The sequence below is a fragment of the Anastrepha obliqua genome, chromosome 6 (assembly GCF_027943255.1).
Source record: "Anastrepha obliqua isolate idAnaObli1 chromosome 6, idAnaObli1_1.0, whole genome shotgun sequence".
NCBI classification, from domain to species: Eukaryota; Metazoa; Arthropoda; class Insecta; order Diptera; family Tephritidae; genus Anastrepha; species Anastrepha obliqua.
In genome coordinates this window covers 19798590-19815664 of record NC_072897.1, presented here as the reverse complement: position 1 = coordinate 19815664, position 17075 = coordinate 19798590, and positions in this window count along the sequence as shown.

Below are 17075 nucleotides of genomic sequence, written 5' to 3'. Positions count from 1 at the left end.
ACCCGTTGCTAAGTACACTTTTTGCGAGTGTTTGCTTAACTTATTGAAGAATGACTTATGTGGGCACATATGGGACGAAGCACCACTGTCCAATATCCACACTTTTTGATCCGTTTTGCTCTGCAAATTTACTACACTTAGTGCAACTGGAGCAGGTTGATCTTTGCGCCTTCTGCATTCAGCACGTATGTGGCCCCTTCTTCCACACTCGTAGCACTTGACTTTGTTATTTTGCTTTTCGGCTCCTCGTGATCGTTGTTGTTGTTGCTGCGAGTAGTGCGGTTTTTTATTTCCTCTTACACCATTCTTTGAGTTCATCGCTAGAACTTTCTCGCTGTTTGGTTCGTATTTGTCACCACGTCTTTGCTCTTCTTCGAGTATTTTACTTTTTAGGTTATCCAATGTTGGCAATTTGTCTCTGCTTTCGATTGCGATGACGAAACTCTCCAAGTCGTCCGGTAAGCTGCATAAAAGCAAAAATTGAAAGCAAGTCACTGGGAACCGTAACTGCAATCTCGCGCAAGTTTTCTGCTATTGAGCAGAATTCATTTATTTGAGGCGCAAACTTTTCACTGCTGTGAAACTTGAATCTGACTAGTCTTTTGAAGAGATTGACCTTCCTCGCAGGTCCACACGCGTTATATAGCTCGCTTAATGCCGTCCATGCATCTTTCGCTGTTTTGCAATCTTTGATATTCAGTAATTCTGATGGTCTCACACATAAAGTAATTGTGGCCAGCGCTTTCTCATCGTCCGACAACCACCGATCTCGTTCCTGACCCGATGCTGGACACTCTGTAACCACTGGCTTCCACAAATCTTGGGTAATCAAGCAACTTTTCATCTGTAATACCCACGTGGAATAATTTTCGCCGTTAAGCTTTTCAAGCTGCATCGCGTGGCTCATGTTGAGTAGAGGTTATGTGTTTTTTTTTTCCATCGACGAACGAAATTGATAAAAAAAAACTGATACCGCTTTTTATTGCGCACAATCGACAAACGATTGACTTTAGTGTTCCGCGAACAACGTTATTATTTTCAGACCTTTTAACTTTTACTTGGGGGCTGGGCCCATAACCTATGTTAGATTGTAATTTGTTAGCTTGTCTTTTATTCAATCAATCTCGTTAGCTATAATAAGTATGAAATCCAAAATGGTAGATAGCAAGTGGGTTGTCAAATGTGTGTAGTTGCCAGATTTTTACATAAACATAACATTATTTAGCACCGTAAACTTATAAATCGGTTCATTCAAGCCATTTAAGTTCTATGGCACTTTATCTAAAATAGAGGTCTGATGATAATGTTAAACGATAAAAAACATAATAGTTCAAGTGAACCCACTCTATTATCCGTAATGTCCTTTACAAAAGAAATACAATGATTTTTTCTTCTGTCAGAAAGGTTTAGTAAGTTAAAAATTCGACCCCGGAGAATATATGTATGTACCTACTTACGTATTTTGGCATGGAATCAAGAAATTTAGTGATTTTTTTTAATACCCTCCAATCTAGGATCCCAAATAAAGCTTGCATACTCAATAATAAATCTTAATTTTTAGTATCAGCGGGCCGAGCCCTGTTTGATAAATCCGAGCTTAGAGTACTCAAAACGTAGAAGTAGAAGAAATATGAAAGGAATGGGATACGTAAATAATCGCGCCGATTTTTTTGATTTGTTGTCCTAAGTAAAGACGTATTTGATATTGTCGAAATGCTTTAGAAAGAAAAATGTTTAATCTGCTTCTTACTCGTAATTTCATCGAAAATATAACAGCTATGAAAAAACAAATGGGGTTTTTGGTTTAGCGTACTCTAGTAAACTAAGGAACATGCTTTCAGGTATATCCATCCATTTTCCTGTTTTTGTCCACTTTATAAATGGCGTCGTCGTACTGTTCGTTGTTTACTTTTTTTTGCTCTGTTAGCCATCGGTGTTCGCCTCAATAATTCCGGCGCGACTATTTGCCTGTCCTTTTCTTTTCATAGTTCTTACTTTACAAAAAGAACCTCACAACATATTTGCGGCGAAATGGGGTGCCAGTGCTGCTACCCTACATAGATGATAATATTTGACTCGATGTTATTACTTACTCAATGGCGTAACTAAACATAATGAGGCAGATGGAAAGTGAAAGAGAACGTTATGATGCTACATTTACCAAAATTTAGCGATAATCTATTGTTAGTGCACCACGAAGTTAGTGAGTTGATATCATTCTGCAAATTTACGCAATCTTCAAAACTTCTTACATGATGGTACATCTTTAGATTATCGGCGTAGAGTAAACACTCGAAAAAATGAAAACTTTTTATCGGTATTGAAAAATGCAAGAAGGAATGGGCTTAAATGGCTGCCTTGAGATACGCGAAAATTCACGTATAAGAGCCACAGATTCGATTAACACCAAAAAAGTGGAATCCAAGTATTTCGAACTTTACAACCAGTAAATCGTGATTTATGCCACCAAAATATTGTTCCGAGCGGTGAAACTTCGCGACCCGACTGGTAACAGTAACGAGCGAACAAAATGCCAAAACAAAAACATGAATTAGCCTTGAGGGCGACAATAGGATGGCGGTCAACTGCGCACGGTAAATTAGCCATCTTTATCACCACCGTACTCGGCGTTGACGCTGTTAATGTTGCTTCTGCTAATACGGTCTCTTTGCGCTCTTCTTGACGGGTGCGACGACCCCGCGGACCCTAGTCAAGATGCCCCTCGTTTCAGCGACTTTGAGTTAGCTAGAAAGTTAGGAGACAAAATCCAGCACATGTCTGTTCCCATATTGGGCGGTGTGCTGGTCAGTGTCTGTTCACCATGTTAGGTGCGACTGTATGTAAAAAGCATGACCGGTATGCAACGTGGCGCACTGGGAGTCCCTGGATAGGTCGTTATGGCTTTCCACCTGCGACCTTAAAGGGGTGATGTGAGTTCGCTCTGCCGATGTGTTAGCTTCGTTGTATATCAGTAACCAGCCGCCTTGGACCCTGGTCAGGAAGTGTTCATTGGGCGAAAGAGTAGTAGATTTCGTTGCTCCGGGCGAGCGCCGGTCCGTCCGTGTTTTCCGGGATCGGCAAAGCGTAAGTCAGGCCTCCGGGAACTGGGGTAGGAGCATTGCCTCCGAGGGTACACCCGCTCTTGACTATTTCGGCCCGCCCCCCTGCACACGACGCGCTGGTTAAATAAAAAAGAATGGAAACAATTAAGGAAAAAAGACAAAAAGAAGAAAAACAGCAGAAGGCCATTACTGATGGAGATATAAAGCAGAGCCCTTTCGTAAGGAAACCTCGATTGCTTCGCTCGCCACCAAAAAAAGCGAATTTACCCCTTACGAGAGGAACATGGCCAAATATAGGAAAATCAAAGACGGTCAGTGAAGGAACTGAAATGACGCCTCAAGAATTCGACGTAAGATACAAATGCGCCCAATGCGCCGTCGCATACCCCTGTAACTGCAAAGAACGCAAACACAGAACGGGAAACCAATGCATCTCCGCGACAAGAGTTTATTCTCAAAATGCGAGCTGAGGAAGAGGAAGCCGTAGAGAAATGTTTGATAGTGCTTAGGAAGATGAAAGCAGTTATATTGAAGAGTAGGAATACTTCCACGGAAATAAAGACCGGAGTCTCAGAGCTTGGCGAACTGTTTGACGTTATGAAAAACTGCAGAAGAGGTTGGATCCGAGCTGAGAAAGCCGGTAAAGGTTGTCTCTTGCCGGACACATCCACAAAAGAAATCGGAGGTGACACCCCCGCAACAGTTCGAAAAATAGGTGTTGTCCAGGAGAGTACTCCTTTAACCGCAAAACGGAATGCACCAAGTCCTGCCGCATCCGACTCTTCGAAGAAACTAAGAGTTCGAGAGCCTGAGAAATGGCAAGTGGTGAGCCGGCAAAAATCTAGTCCCAATACCGTGCCAAAAGGAAGTGATGGAGCGCAAAACGACGGAGCAAGGAAGGCTAAAGCGAGCCAAAAGAAGAATGAACGAGTACCAAACCCAAAATCGGAGGCTGTGTTGGTAAAGCCGGTAGAGGGCCACAGTTATGCTGAAATCCTCAAAATCATCCGAGAGAATACCATGCCAGACGAAACCACAACGGTGAAAGGCATAAGAAGAACCAAAGCTGGCGCTCTTTTACTTGAGTTAGAAAAGGGGAAAACAATTAACGCTGATTTTTTCAAACAACTAGAGGAAACCGTAAAAGCGGTCGGTTCCATTACAACCCTCAGACCAACTTCAACTGTAGAGATCAGAGACTTGGATGCCGACATGGAGAAGAAGGAAGTTGATGACGCTGTGAGAAAAATGCTAGCTGGCACTAATGAAAATATCGATGTTAGGATCACAAAACCTAATCAACGACAACAAGTATGGGGTTATGTTACTCTCGCTATTGAAAGCGCAGAAAAGCTGTTCAAGCAAACTAACATCAAAATCGGATGGGTTAGTGCAAGGATGAGAGCTAGCACATCTCTGAAGCGCTGCTACCGGTGCTTCGGTGTCGGACACCTTCAATCAAACTGCAAAGCACCAGACAGAAGCGGAAAAGGTATATGCATCCGATGTGGAGAAGCTGGGCACAAAATGAAAGAGTGCACCAAAGGGCCCAAATGCTGCCCATGCACTGATGCCAATCGCAGCGAGACAAAGCATATGCCAGGCTCGGACAAATGCCCGATGACAAAAGAACATGCCAAGACACGATAAATTATGATTATACTTCAAGCAAATATGCACAGGAGTAAAAACGCAGACCTGCTAATGGAGCAGATGGTCTTAGAAAAAGGAGTTCAAGCAGTATTGATGAGCGAACAATACGCTCAACCCGAGAAAGCTTGGATCGAAGACGAGTCGGGAACTGCCGCCATCTGGCTGCCTAGGGGCCCAAATTTCGTAATAATCGCGAAAGGATCAGGCGATGGTTTCGTCTACGTTCAAAACATGTACCTATTTACAATGATAAGCTGTTATCTTACACCGAACGATAATATAGATGAATTCACCCGGAAACTGGAAAGTATTGAAGACAAAGCCCTTAGTGTAGAGGGACGACTAATAATAGCGGGAGACTTCAACTCAAAAGCAACCGAATGGGGCTCGGCGACAACGAGCTCAAGAGGTAGACGAGTACTGGACATGGCAGCCAGACTAGGTTTAGTGGTGCTCAACACAGGAACGACTACGTACCGAAAGCCAGGTTGCGATGTCACAACACCCGACATAACCCTAGCATCGGAAAGCATAGTCACCTTTACTAAAACCCAGCGACACTCCTTGCAACTATTGACGAAAATAAAACAACGATCTGTACGAATAGTACAGCAAAAACACTAGTCAAGACCACAATGCAATGCATTACGATAGGTTGCAACGCATCTATGCCTAAAATAGATAAAAACAAAAAAAGAAATGCTGTATACTGGTGGACACATGAGATCGCAGAACTTAGAGATATGTGCATCCATAAGCGTGGAAAGTATACTAAGGCCAGAAGATTGGGCCCGGCGATAACGGAATCCGAAGAATAAAAAGAGCAGAGAAAAATTCAGGAAAGCTATAAGCCAAAGCAGAAAAGACAAATGGGAACAGCTACGGAACGATTTAACAATAATCCATAGGGGTTGGGCTACAAAATCGTTATGAAAAAGCTAGGAGCCAAATCCCCTGCTGTTGATATGGAAACCGAAGTGGTAAGCAAAATAGTAGACACACTCTTCCCAACACACTGTGGTGAGAGGGAAGAACTCGAGCATGAAGCAACGGAACCTGTCCCATTCACAGAAGAAGAACTTATTGATGCTGCAAAAGCAATGAAATGCAATAAAGCGCCAGGACCTGATGGTATAGTTGCAGAAATATTAAAACTATTGGCAATCGAACGCCCTCTTCTGCTGCTAAACATGTACAACGCATGCCTAAAAGAAGGAATTTTTCCAGAAATATGGAAAAAACAAAAACTGGTACTAATCAGTAAGGGGAAGGGAGACCCAACATTAGCGTCCTCTTATAGACCGTTATGTTTACTGGATAGCGCAGGAAAACTCTTGGAGAAACTGATAAAGCGTAGGCTTAGCGAAGCCGTAGAGAACAGTGGCGGCCTCTCCGACAGGCAACATGGTTTAAGAAGTGGCAGATCTACCTTAGGAGCCATCCAAGATGTAATAGCTAGCGTAGAACGTGCCCAGGCAGGTAATCGATACTCCAAACGCTTAGTATTACCAGCCACACTGGATATCAGAAATGCTTTCAACAGGTTAAGCTGGGACGACGTAATTGAAGCCTTAAAGGTAACATTCAAGATCCCGAATAATCTATTGAAGATTATTCGTAGCTATCTCAGCAATCGCGTGCTCTTATACGAAACGCGAGAAGGGTGTAAGACTAAACAAATAACAGCAGGTGCGGCCCAAGGATCTATACTTGGACCTGAACTCTGGAATATAAGTTACGATCAAATCCTTCGAATAGAGATGCCTGAGGATGTGCATTTAGTGGGATACGCAGATGACATTGCAGCTGTAATAATCGCCCGAAACAGCGACGAAGCCAAAAGGAAGTTAAATCAGGTGATGATCCGAGTCCAGACATGGCTAGAAGACCATGGATTAAAGCTGGCCACAGAGAAAACAGAACTAATCCTTCTAACGAACAGACGTATCCTATTAGAAGAAGACATACAAGTACTTGATTCCACTTTATCGACAAAAAGAGTGGTCAAGTACCTAGGAGTGCAATTAGACACAAGGCTAACTGGGCGCATATAAACCATGCTGCCACAAGAGCTGCCAAGGTAAGCGGCATGCTAAGTAAACTCATGGCAAACCTTGCAGGTCCAACGCAGAACAAGCGAAAACTTTTAATGGACACGACGAACTCGATTCTCTTATACGGATGCGAAATATGGGCAGATTCGCTAAGGGTGCAATATGAGAGGCAAAAAACACAGGAATCCCAGTACCACACTTCTACGATATTAGAGTTCAAACACTCACACTTTGGCAGGCAAGATGGAGCTCTGAACGGTATGGTAGATGAACAGCGAGACTAATACCCGATCTAAAAAAGTGGGTAGAAAGAAAGCACCGTGAGGTTAACTATTACCTCACACAGTTTTTGTCCGGACATGGGTCCTTTCGCAAGTATTTGTGGCGAATGGGAAAAGTTAGCGAACCAAATTGCATATATGGAGATACTGAGTATGATGATGCGAAACACACCTTCTTTAATTGCGAGAGGTGGCTGAAGAAGAGGCTGAAGAAATTATCGAGAAAATGATGATAAACGAAGAAAAATGGAATGCCGTCGCAAATTTTGTGGAGGATATTATCCGAAGAAAAGCTCGAAATGGAAAGCTATGCTGAAGAGCATTGAGCATAGGTTTCTCAAAACAGGCGACCCTGGGTGAGTAAGTAAGTGTCCTACTTAGGACGCCGTCTTGGTCCTCTACCTCAAAGTAATGCGGAAGCAGTCCCGGGGTGGAGGGAAAATCCAAGAGAAGAGGAGGGATATTTTTAATGGAATCCCCACACACGTAATAGCGACGGTTACTATATGGTGCGAAGGCATTTTTAACCCAACCTCACCGCCAAAAAAAAAAACAAAAAAAAAAAAAAAATTGCCAAAAACGGCAATGATAAAATTGACAACCATCCCAGTAATAAATCTCAAGTCATAGTGGGTAGTAATACGAGTAATGAATTGAAGGCCGCATGTCGCGTGAAATTTTCATCTTTTGCGAATTCTGTCCCTACTGATAGCATCGTATCTTACATTTCGAAGTACACATCAATCGATTCAAGTTTGATTTCCTGCCACTTGTTAAAAAAGATGTCGATGTTTCAACTTTGAAGCGGACTAATTTTAAGCTAAGCATTCCGCCATCACGTTATGATATTTTTCTTCGAATTCGAGTTTTTTCAGAAAGAAGCTTCTGTACCAGTAAAACTATAACAGATTCCGTTCCCAAAAAAGTTCTTTCCAAGTCTCTAAGGAGTTAATTCCAAAATGTTCCCGCACTTAATAGAACTAAGTCTAAGGCTCTATTTAATCTGAGTGTTAACTTTTACTACGGCATATATGTTCTTGTTGAGATTCGGTTAAATGCTGAATGAAAGACGTTTTAATAACTATTTGGCGTCAGTATCGATCATCGTTGGTGCATTTGATCAACGAGAACTCACTTCTGGGTCAACCATGCGCCCTGGTACATGGGAAATCAAATCTTTAGATCTGCGCTAGTTACATTCCTGTTCCAGATAATTTGTAAAAGATGCATGTTGATAATGTAACAGCTCTTGTGGGTATTCATTCTGGCTGCAACTTCTGCGAACTTAGCGATATTAATTTGCCGAATATTGCCTGGTCATATGTCAACAATAACTGTGCTTTAATTGCTTAAAACGTTAACAGCTTTTTGGAATCTTATTTAGTTGATAATTTTTTAAGTTCAAAGTCAAGTTAAGTTAAACGGTGTAATTTTAGTATTGTTAATACTGAAATTTCAGTTTTGGATTGGGACTCACTATTTGCTGGACTTAATCTGTCAACTTGCTATGCAATCTTTAAAACGAAAATGTATGATATTTTTTGTAAATATGTACCATCTACTAGTAGTAAGAGCTATAAAATTCCTTGGTGTACACTAAAATTAAAAAGGCTTAAGAATTTGAGGAACAAGTTTTTTTATTTTTAAATTAAAACTATCTAATGCGAAAGTTCACAGATATAAATATTTGGGCTTTGCTAAAAAATTTAAGTACCATACTTAAATAAAGTTCTACAGTATAATTATGCTCGAGGATTTGAGGATGAAATTAAAACGAATTCTACAGCATTCTGGCGATATGTAAAATCCAGGATGTCCTGCTCTAGCATTCCCTTGGATGTCTTCTTCAATGGAAACCACGCTTCCTCTATCAAGGAGGCTGTTGACCTTTTTGCGGAGTTTTTCAGTTCCAATTTTGTACCAACGCCAGAACCAATTAGATATGATAGAGATATACTGCTTCTTTTGTTAATTTTGGTTCTCTCTAATTAACTGTTGATGATATTTGGGATGGTATTCAGCACATGAAAAGTTCATGGCAAGTGGATGTTGATGGATTCTCATCTTTTTTTGTCATCTCTGCTCTTGCCTATCCACTTCTGCTAATTTTTAATAAATCGTTAGCTTGTGGACAAATCATAGATGCTTGGAAAGTTACTTCTATCATACCTATATTCAAATCAGGGAATACAAATGACATCGCTAACTACAGACCTATTTCCAAACTTTCAACGGTTGCAAAGCTCTTTGAGTATATTGTAAAACTAAAATTATACTTCGCTGTAAATATATCTAGTAATCAGCATGATTTTATGGCACGTAGGGCAACTGTCACTAATCTTGCTATTTTCTCAGATTTTTGTTCGTCGGCTTTAAATAATAGCCTTCAAATTGATGCAGTTCATACGAATTTTTCCAAAGCCTTCGATAAAGTCTGCCACTCAACCTTAATCTCTAAATTAAGGTTTCGGTTTCACTATACTTTCTTTAAATGGATAAAGTCGTACCTTTTCAATCGTAAATGTCTAGTTGCAGTCAATAATGTATCTTCTTATCCTTCAACACCCTTGTGGTGACTCACAGTTGGCATAGAATCAGGGTGCCATCCGTGAACCAAACTAGTTAGGGAGGAGTCTCGAAAACAAACCATCCTTGGTAATGGAAAATTTAGAGGATATTACTCCAGGTGGAATCCACACAAGTGGGAATCCACCCGCTTCGGCGGCAGGGGCATGGGTTCTGGAGGCCCCAACCATTACCCAAGTCTCTCAGCTCTACGAGCGAGAGCGCATACTGGAGGAGACGGCGTTTGCTATCGCAATCTCCTCTCCTTCAGAGTCTGAGAAACGTTTTCCTGTTTCGGAGGGCCTGAGTTGTGATGTCTCTTCCGCGGCTGCACGACCTCCCAAAGAAGCCGGGAAATCGAAGAACGTGGCAAGGAGGAAAAGAAGAAAGCGGCGGGCAAGGCTCATGCGGGAGAAATCCTCATGTCGCTCTGACGGCCCTTCTGCGTCTGTGTCTTCTAAAAGACTTCGGTCAGCGGAAGTGACACCCACGGAAGCTACCGAATCCTCGGTGGGCACGGGCGCTCCCTAGCTGTCTCGCTCTCGAGGTAAGCGGAGAAGAACGGTGGCTGAAAGCAGCACACCTCCCTGCCCTGCGGTTGCCGCCAATGGCCGGCCCACGACCCCCCAAGGTACGAGCGCTGTCTTTGCGCCAGTCAATGTGGCGGGAAAAGGTTCTGCTGAGCCACGTCCCTATCGACGCCTCGACAAAATGTCCAGCACAGCTGTCTGCCCGGCGAAATCTTCGTTAGTGGAGGAGCAGGAGCTGGACCTTCGCCCAAGCACACCCAAGGATGCGGCCAAGCCATCGTATAGCGAGAAGGCTGCTGGCCCACGACCTGTGGCTGTGATTGAAACACTGGGGCCTGACCATCAGATGACGGATGTTGAAATCAAATACTGTTAAAGTCAACTGATGCGTCAAGTTATTGCCTCCGGTCCTGAAGCCAACGCGAAGGGCTATGAGACAAAGGACGGCACCATAAAGGTGACGTGCGCGTCTCTGGCCACCTTCGAATGGATCAGGACCGTGGTCAATAACGTGCTCCCCATGGAGACCACTCGCTTCGCAGTCTACAGCGAGGAGAGTGTACCCCTCAGGAAGGCCATCTGCTGGATTCCGGATCCAGACCTGTCAACGGCGGATGTCCTTTCCTGTCTACGTGCTCAGAATCCGGGCACCAACACGAGGATTTGGCGAGTCGTCTCGTACACCAAGAGCAAAAACCGGGAAGGAAAGAAGGGCCGCTCTTGTGGTGCGAGTAGATGAGGCCAGTGTTGATGTCATGGGCTCACGGTACGGGGAACCTTCCGAGTCTCTTCTTTGGGACGGTCAGCTTCCATGTCTTTCCCAAATGATTGGCACGGACGGTTCCTCTAGCTACCGTCCCTTGACGGTGACGCAGATTAGCTTGCAGCAATTCTGTTGCCAAGACCTGGTAGCGGCTGAGGTGTGTTACAGAGGTAGACGCGGATGGTCGAAGTTTGTGATTGCATCTGCTTATTTTCCTTGCGATGCTCTGGAAGGGCCACCACCCGGGAAGGCCACTAGTCTCGTGAGGTTCTGTGAGCGGCGCAATCTGGGCCTCATCCTATGTTGCGATGCTAATGCTCAGCATACAATCTGGGGCAGCAGCAAGTGCAATGGACGGGGCTCTCGACTATTCGAATTAATCGCGTCCTCTTGCCTAGACATACATAACGAGGGCTCACAGCCTTGACGTTACGCTACCAAGACTTCGAAAAGAACAGGCCATTGAGGCGGCTGTGGAGAAACTCAACGCTGCCCTAACCCAATGCTTTGAGTCAGTCTGTCCAATTCGACCTCTCCCTAACCAGACCCCCGTTCCTTGGTGGAATCGAGAGCTCCAGATGTTGAGGCGTGAGTTGAGAAAACTTCTAAACCGGGCCCTCAAGACTACCCTTGCAGAGGACTGGGAGCGATACCGTGATGTACAGAAGAACTACCAGAGGCTTATTCGGGAATCGAAAAGAGCCTCATATAGGGAATTCTGCAGCGGTATTGAATCTCTGAGTGACAGGGCGAAATTGGTTAGGATCCGGAAAAGGGACCCAACTACAAAGACGGGGTCACTTAGGAAATCTGATGGCTCCTTCACGGAGCGGCAAAGTGAGACACTCAGCCTTCTAATGGAATCTCACTTTCCTGGTAATCAGATAAGCGTCAGCCGGCAACAGCCCTTATTGATAGAGGCAGTTGTCAGAGCTGTTACACCTTCTCGGCATGACTGGTTCGTTGCCAGATATGTGGTGAATGAGGCCGCCATTCGATTTGCCATCAAATTTTTTGTCGGCTACAAGTCGCCCGGACCAGATGGCATATATCCTACCATGCTGAAGGAAGGTGCAGAGTCCGTGACCGCAGCCCTGAAGAAAATCTTCTCGGCATGCCTGGCACTGGCTTACATACGACGCTCTTAGAGGATGGTAAGGGTCGCTTTCATCCCAAAGGTTGGAAAAGACGACTACACCAGCCCCAAAAGCTTTAGACCCATCAGCATGACCTCTTTCATGCTGAAAAGTCTCGAACGACTGGTGGAACTGCGCATACGTCAGAAGTCGCTGAAGGCTCACCCTCTCTCTCTATTTCAGCATGCCTATCAGAGTAGAAAATCCTGCGAGTCGGCACTGCAAAACCTTGTTGCTAGGGTAGAGCTGGCCATCGACAGGAGAGACTACGCTATGGGCATCTTTTTAGACATAGAGGGGGCGTTTGATAATGCCACTTTTGACAGTATATGTAACTCTGCTAGTAGGCACGGCGTAGACCGGGTGCTAGTAAATTTGATTCGTTCGATGCTGGCCCAAAGAATCGTTTCGGTGCGAGCAGAGGAAGATCTGCTGGTGTCATCTGGTGTTAAAAGAGGCTGCCCCCAAGGCGGTGTGCGGTCTCCGTTGCTCTGGTGCATGGTAATCGATCCTCTACTCACCACCTTAAACGATTCGGGAGTCTACGCACAAGCATATGCGGACGATGTTGCTTGTTTGGTAACAGGCCCTTCGCTTATGAGCATCTGCAGGAAAGTGCAGAAAACTCTGGATCGGATTGTCACTTGGTGCTGGGCGAATGAGCTATCGGCAAATCCCGCCAAGACTGGTATTGCCCTCTTCACCAGAAGGAGGAAGCTTGATGGACTCGTTCTGCCAAAGCTAAAAGGAGTCACAATCCAGTTATCCAAGGCAATTAAATATCTAGGAGTAATCCTCGATAGTAAGCTCCTATGGAAATCACACGTTGAAATAAAGACATCCAAAGCACTGACAGCTTTCTGGCAATGCAAAGGTGTCTTTGGGAAAACGTGGGGTCTTTCTCCTAGCAAGGTCCTATGGATCTACACGGCTATGATAAGACCTATTATCACCTATGCATCAGTGGTCTGGATGAGTACACTCTCTCTAGTGGAAGTCAGGAGGACCTTATCGAGACAACAACGCACTGTGGCCATCTGTTGCACCGGAACTTTTCCGACTACTTCAGGCCCGGCATTAGATGCTCTGATTGGTTTACCACCACTTGATGCTTTCATCCAAGGAGAGGCCTTGAAGGCCATCTGCAGACTGAAACACAATGGGAACTGGTACGGCCCCTGTCCGACCTTGGACAACAGAGTAGGCATGGACTTCGATCCAACGATTCTCTCCATGCCCCTTGACTCCATGCCATCAAGAGTTGCACTTGAAAAGAGATACAGTGTAGTGCTACCAGAGGCTCAGTTGTGGGAAGACTCAGAAAATGAGCCCGGCAAACACTGTTTTCGCATTTTTACGGATGGATCCAGGACCGAGCATGGTTCCGACTCTGGGGTCTACGTGGAATCCAGCGGGACAAAACTGCACTTTGCTCTTGCAATGCATGTATCTGTGTTTCAAGCGGAGGTGTATGCAGTTCAAGAGGCGATGAACTTTGTTGTGGAAAAGCGATGGAGAGGCAGATCTGTATGTGTCTGCAGCGACAGTCAAGCTGCGCTTATGGCCTTAGACAGCCCTCCAACCACATCAGGGCTAGTCAAGTCCTGTAAATCCAGGCTGAGCTATGTGGGTAGACATAATAGCCTGATGCTAACATGAGTCCCGGGACACGTGGGTATCGCGGGTAACGAGACCTCTGACTCCTTAGCTAAGATGGGCTCTTAGGCCAACTTCTTTGGCCCAGAGTCCGTTTTGCCACTCCCTTCTGCAGCCATCACAGCCACGGTTAGCAAATGGGTAACTACTACCCACAAGCGAGCTTCATTAAGCAGAGGGGAGTGCAGACGGCTGGTTGGACTGATGACGGGCCACTTTCTGTGGGCGAAGCACATGGAAAGGTTGGACATCTCAGACAGTGTACTCTGCCCAGCTTGTGAAGAGGAGGATGAGACGGCGGACCACTTCCTATGTATCTGCCCACCCTTCGCTCGTAGGGGGGGGGGAGCTTATCATCAGTGCCACATCAATAGACTTGAACGCATTCAAAGAAATTTCTTCGTTTTGCACTCGTTACAAAGTAGAAGAAGTATACTCTCACTTTGCTTTTGTATTTACATATAATTCTGACAAATACTTTTAGTTCTATGTAGTCTGTAAGAAATCTTGTATTTCTAGGTTTACTAAATGAATAAATAGATAAATAAATAAATCTATTGAGTGTTATCCAAAGTTAGACAAAATGGCAGGGTTCGTACAAGAAGATCTACCCGGATAGAACCCATATTTCTGTGTCAAAATTTGTACTTTGAGTGCAAGAAAACCCTTGTTAAAATTAATGGTAAGTACAGAGAATTCACGTAGTTTCTTTAAAAACGGATTGGAGCCTGCCTTGAAGAGACATAAGAATATCTGCTTCGGCAACACTAAATTTCCCGACAATAACCACTTGTTGAAGACGGAACAAGTCTGCACTGATTTCCGATGCTTTGAAACTATTCAATACGTGACAAAAAAAGGTTGCAAATAAGTTGCAAGTATCCCGGGTACTAGTGGCAAAATATCCATTTTATTCTGTACCTTTTGAGATGCTATTTAACTTGCTCTTGAAGTTGAAAAATATCCAAGATGATTTTGAATGATACTCTATGTTGGACTCCATCAAATTTAGAATAGTTTTATGTAGATAATGGGAAAGTGTTTTTCCAAGACTTAGTAAAGGTCGCTTTATCTTCTGGGGAAGCGTTAATTTCAAATTATTATTATACTAAGTTTTTATTGGCTTCGTGTTTCCGATATTTGGCTTTAGGCACTTTTGTTTTTAATTTTTGATGAAGGCCAAATCAGCCAAGAAAATAAGTTTGTATTCTGCAAATGACGATGGTAATGGTAATGGTGCGTCCCTAAGTGCTTAATTTGAATCACTTAGAATTGCGATGTTGCTCATGTTCTGGTACCCTAATCAAGAAAACGTAATTAAGAGTCGCCAGTTCGTTGAGTGCAATTGTTACACTCTATAAGGACTTTTGAATTGAACGTAAACTCGAGGTGAGTTTTTTATCCAATTTAATTCCTAGATATTTACCCTCTCCCTTTAGAGGCACCTCTATTCCAGTTGTTTCACGAGCGTGTATATTTAAAACACTTTCCCTGGTAAAGGGTACAATAGTGGCTTTGGAAGAGTTTATTAATAGTCCCTCTTTCTAACACCATTCCCAGGTTATACTTAAGGCGTCTTGCATCAAGTCCTTTATGGTCCTTTCGTGTTTGCGATTAGTTATTACAGAAATGTCATCTGCATATCCGATTATTTTGTACCATTTATGGCAAAGGGTTTGTACTAGGTTGTCAGCCAGGATAAACTAACGCAGGGGCAATAAATCCATGAGTTCCTCTTTGATTTCCTCAGTTCCTTGTTATATAGTGTAAGGGCTTTCCTATATTCGCCCAATGTTTGGTATTTCTTTGCAACATAGAATTTTACTATAGCTAATTGACGCAAATTTGCAAGTTATTTGTTTCACCAAGGAGCTCTCTTTGTTGAGGTTTTTGTCTTGAGTGGACTACTTTCATGATATGAGGATATGATGGAGTCAGTTAGTTTTAAAACTGATGCATCCAATTCCTCTACATACCTCTGGTTAGTTTGGATTCAAGGCATTCCGAGTATTTGGCCCATTTGGCAGCCTTGGTACTTCTGTACAGTGTTACGCTGTCCTTGGATTTTAAAAATAATGTGGTTATGATTAAATTTTGAGTCCCCTACATACCTCTGGTTAGTTTGGATTCAAAGAATTCTGAGCATTTGGCCCATTTGGCAGCTTTGGGACTTCTGTACAGTATTACACTGTCCTTGGATTTTAAAAATAATGTTTTAGTGATTAGATTTTGAGTCCTCTTCAGAGACTTTCCAGTTTTTGATCATATCAATTATGAGTGTCAAGTCAAGAACCTCTTGTCGTATAGCGTTTGCAAATGTCGGGTTTTGCCCTTGTTTATAGTAGCTTTACTTGTTTGTAGTAAGAATTTTGAGAGTAACTCACCTATCTTAATTGTGTCTGTACTACCCCAGATTGTGTGGTGTGCATTTGCATCTCACCCAATGATTAGGATCTCTTTGTGTGTCTTAGATTAGTTCTGCTGCCAGGGATTGAAATTTTTCCGCTACTTCCTAGTTTTCATTTTTGCTACTGCTCTGAACTAGAACAAATGAGTAGTGGAGCAGGTAGCGCCAAACGCCCAATTAACTATTTTGCTCTGCTCCAAGTTAAGTTTTGTTACTGCTACTAGCTCAGTAATAATCAGTTTACTACAAACAAGGTTCTCTTTTAAAACACGAAAGTACAGACAGGCAACAGAAATCTAAATTTTTATTGTATCCCTCGCAGAGGATTCAATGATTTTCAACACTTTTCCATTTTCACGAATATTATCATAATGCGACAACAACAAAAGACAAAAAAACCCAGGCTAGTGATACATTGGAAAAACCTATGGAAATGCTTGGTTTTTACAAGTAATGAGGTAGTTAATGCAGCTGTTACCGGCCCCAAATATATGAAAATACTTTCGGTTTTCTGTAGATTGATGCCTATAAAATCAAAAGAAGTCACTCAAAATATTTTCGTATTTTATTACATTTTTTTTTTTTTTTCAATGTATCAAAAAAAAAAAGAAGTTTATAAAAAACTCGTTACCAAAAAATAAAAATAAGCCAAAGCGCAAACATTATTTAGAAATACAAAGTAGTCCTTAACATAAATAAAACCTCTAGCGATCGTCTTCAAATAACAATCGCACTTTCCAAACCGGACAAATTTACTGATAGTTTAATGAGTAAAATATTTTCCAAAGTTTCGAGCAATAGTCGGCTTCGATTACCAGCTAAAACTAACTTTAATAAAGAAAACGCCCATTTGAATATAGGTTCTAAATAAGGCAAGACCCGCATTTGGTAGCAAGATATCAGCTCGAGATTCTATAATGTGCATACGAATCCAATTAAAAAAAATATTGAATTTTGTCTATCAGTCT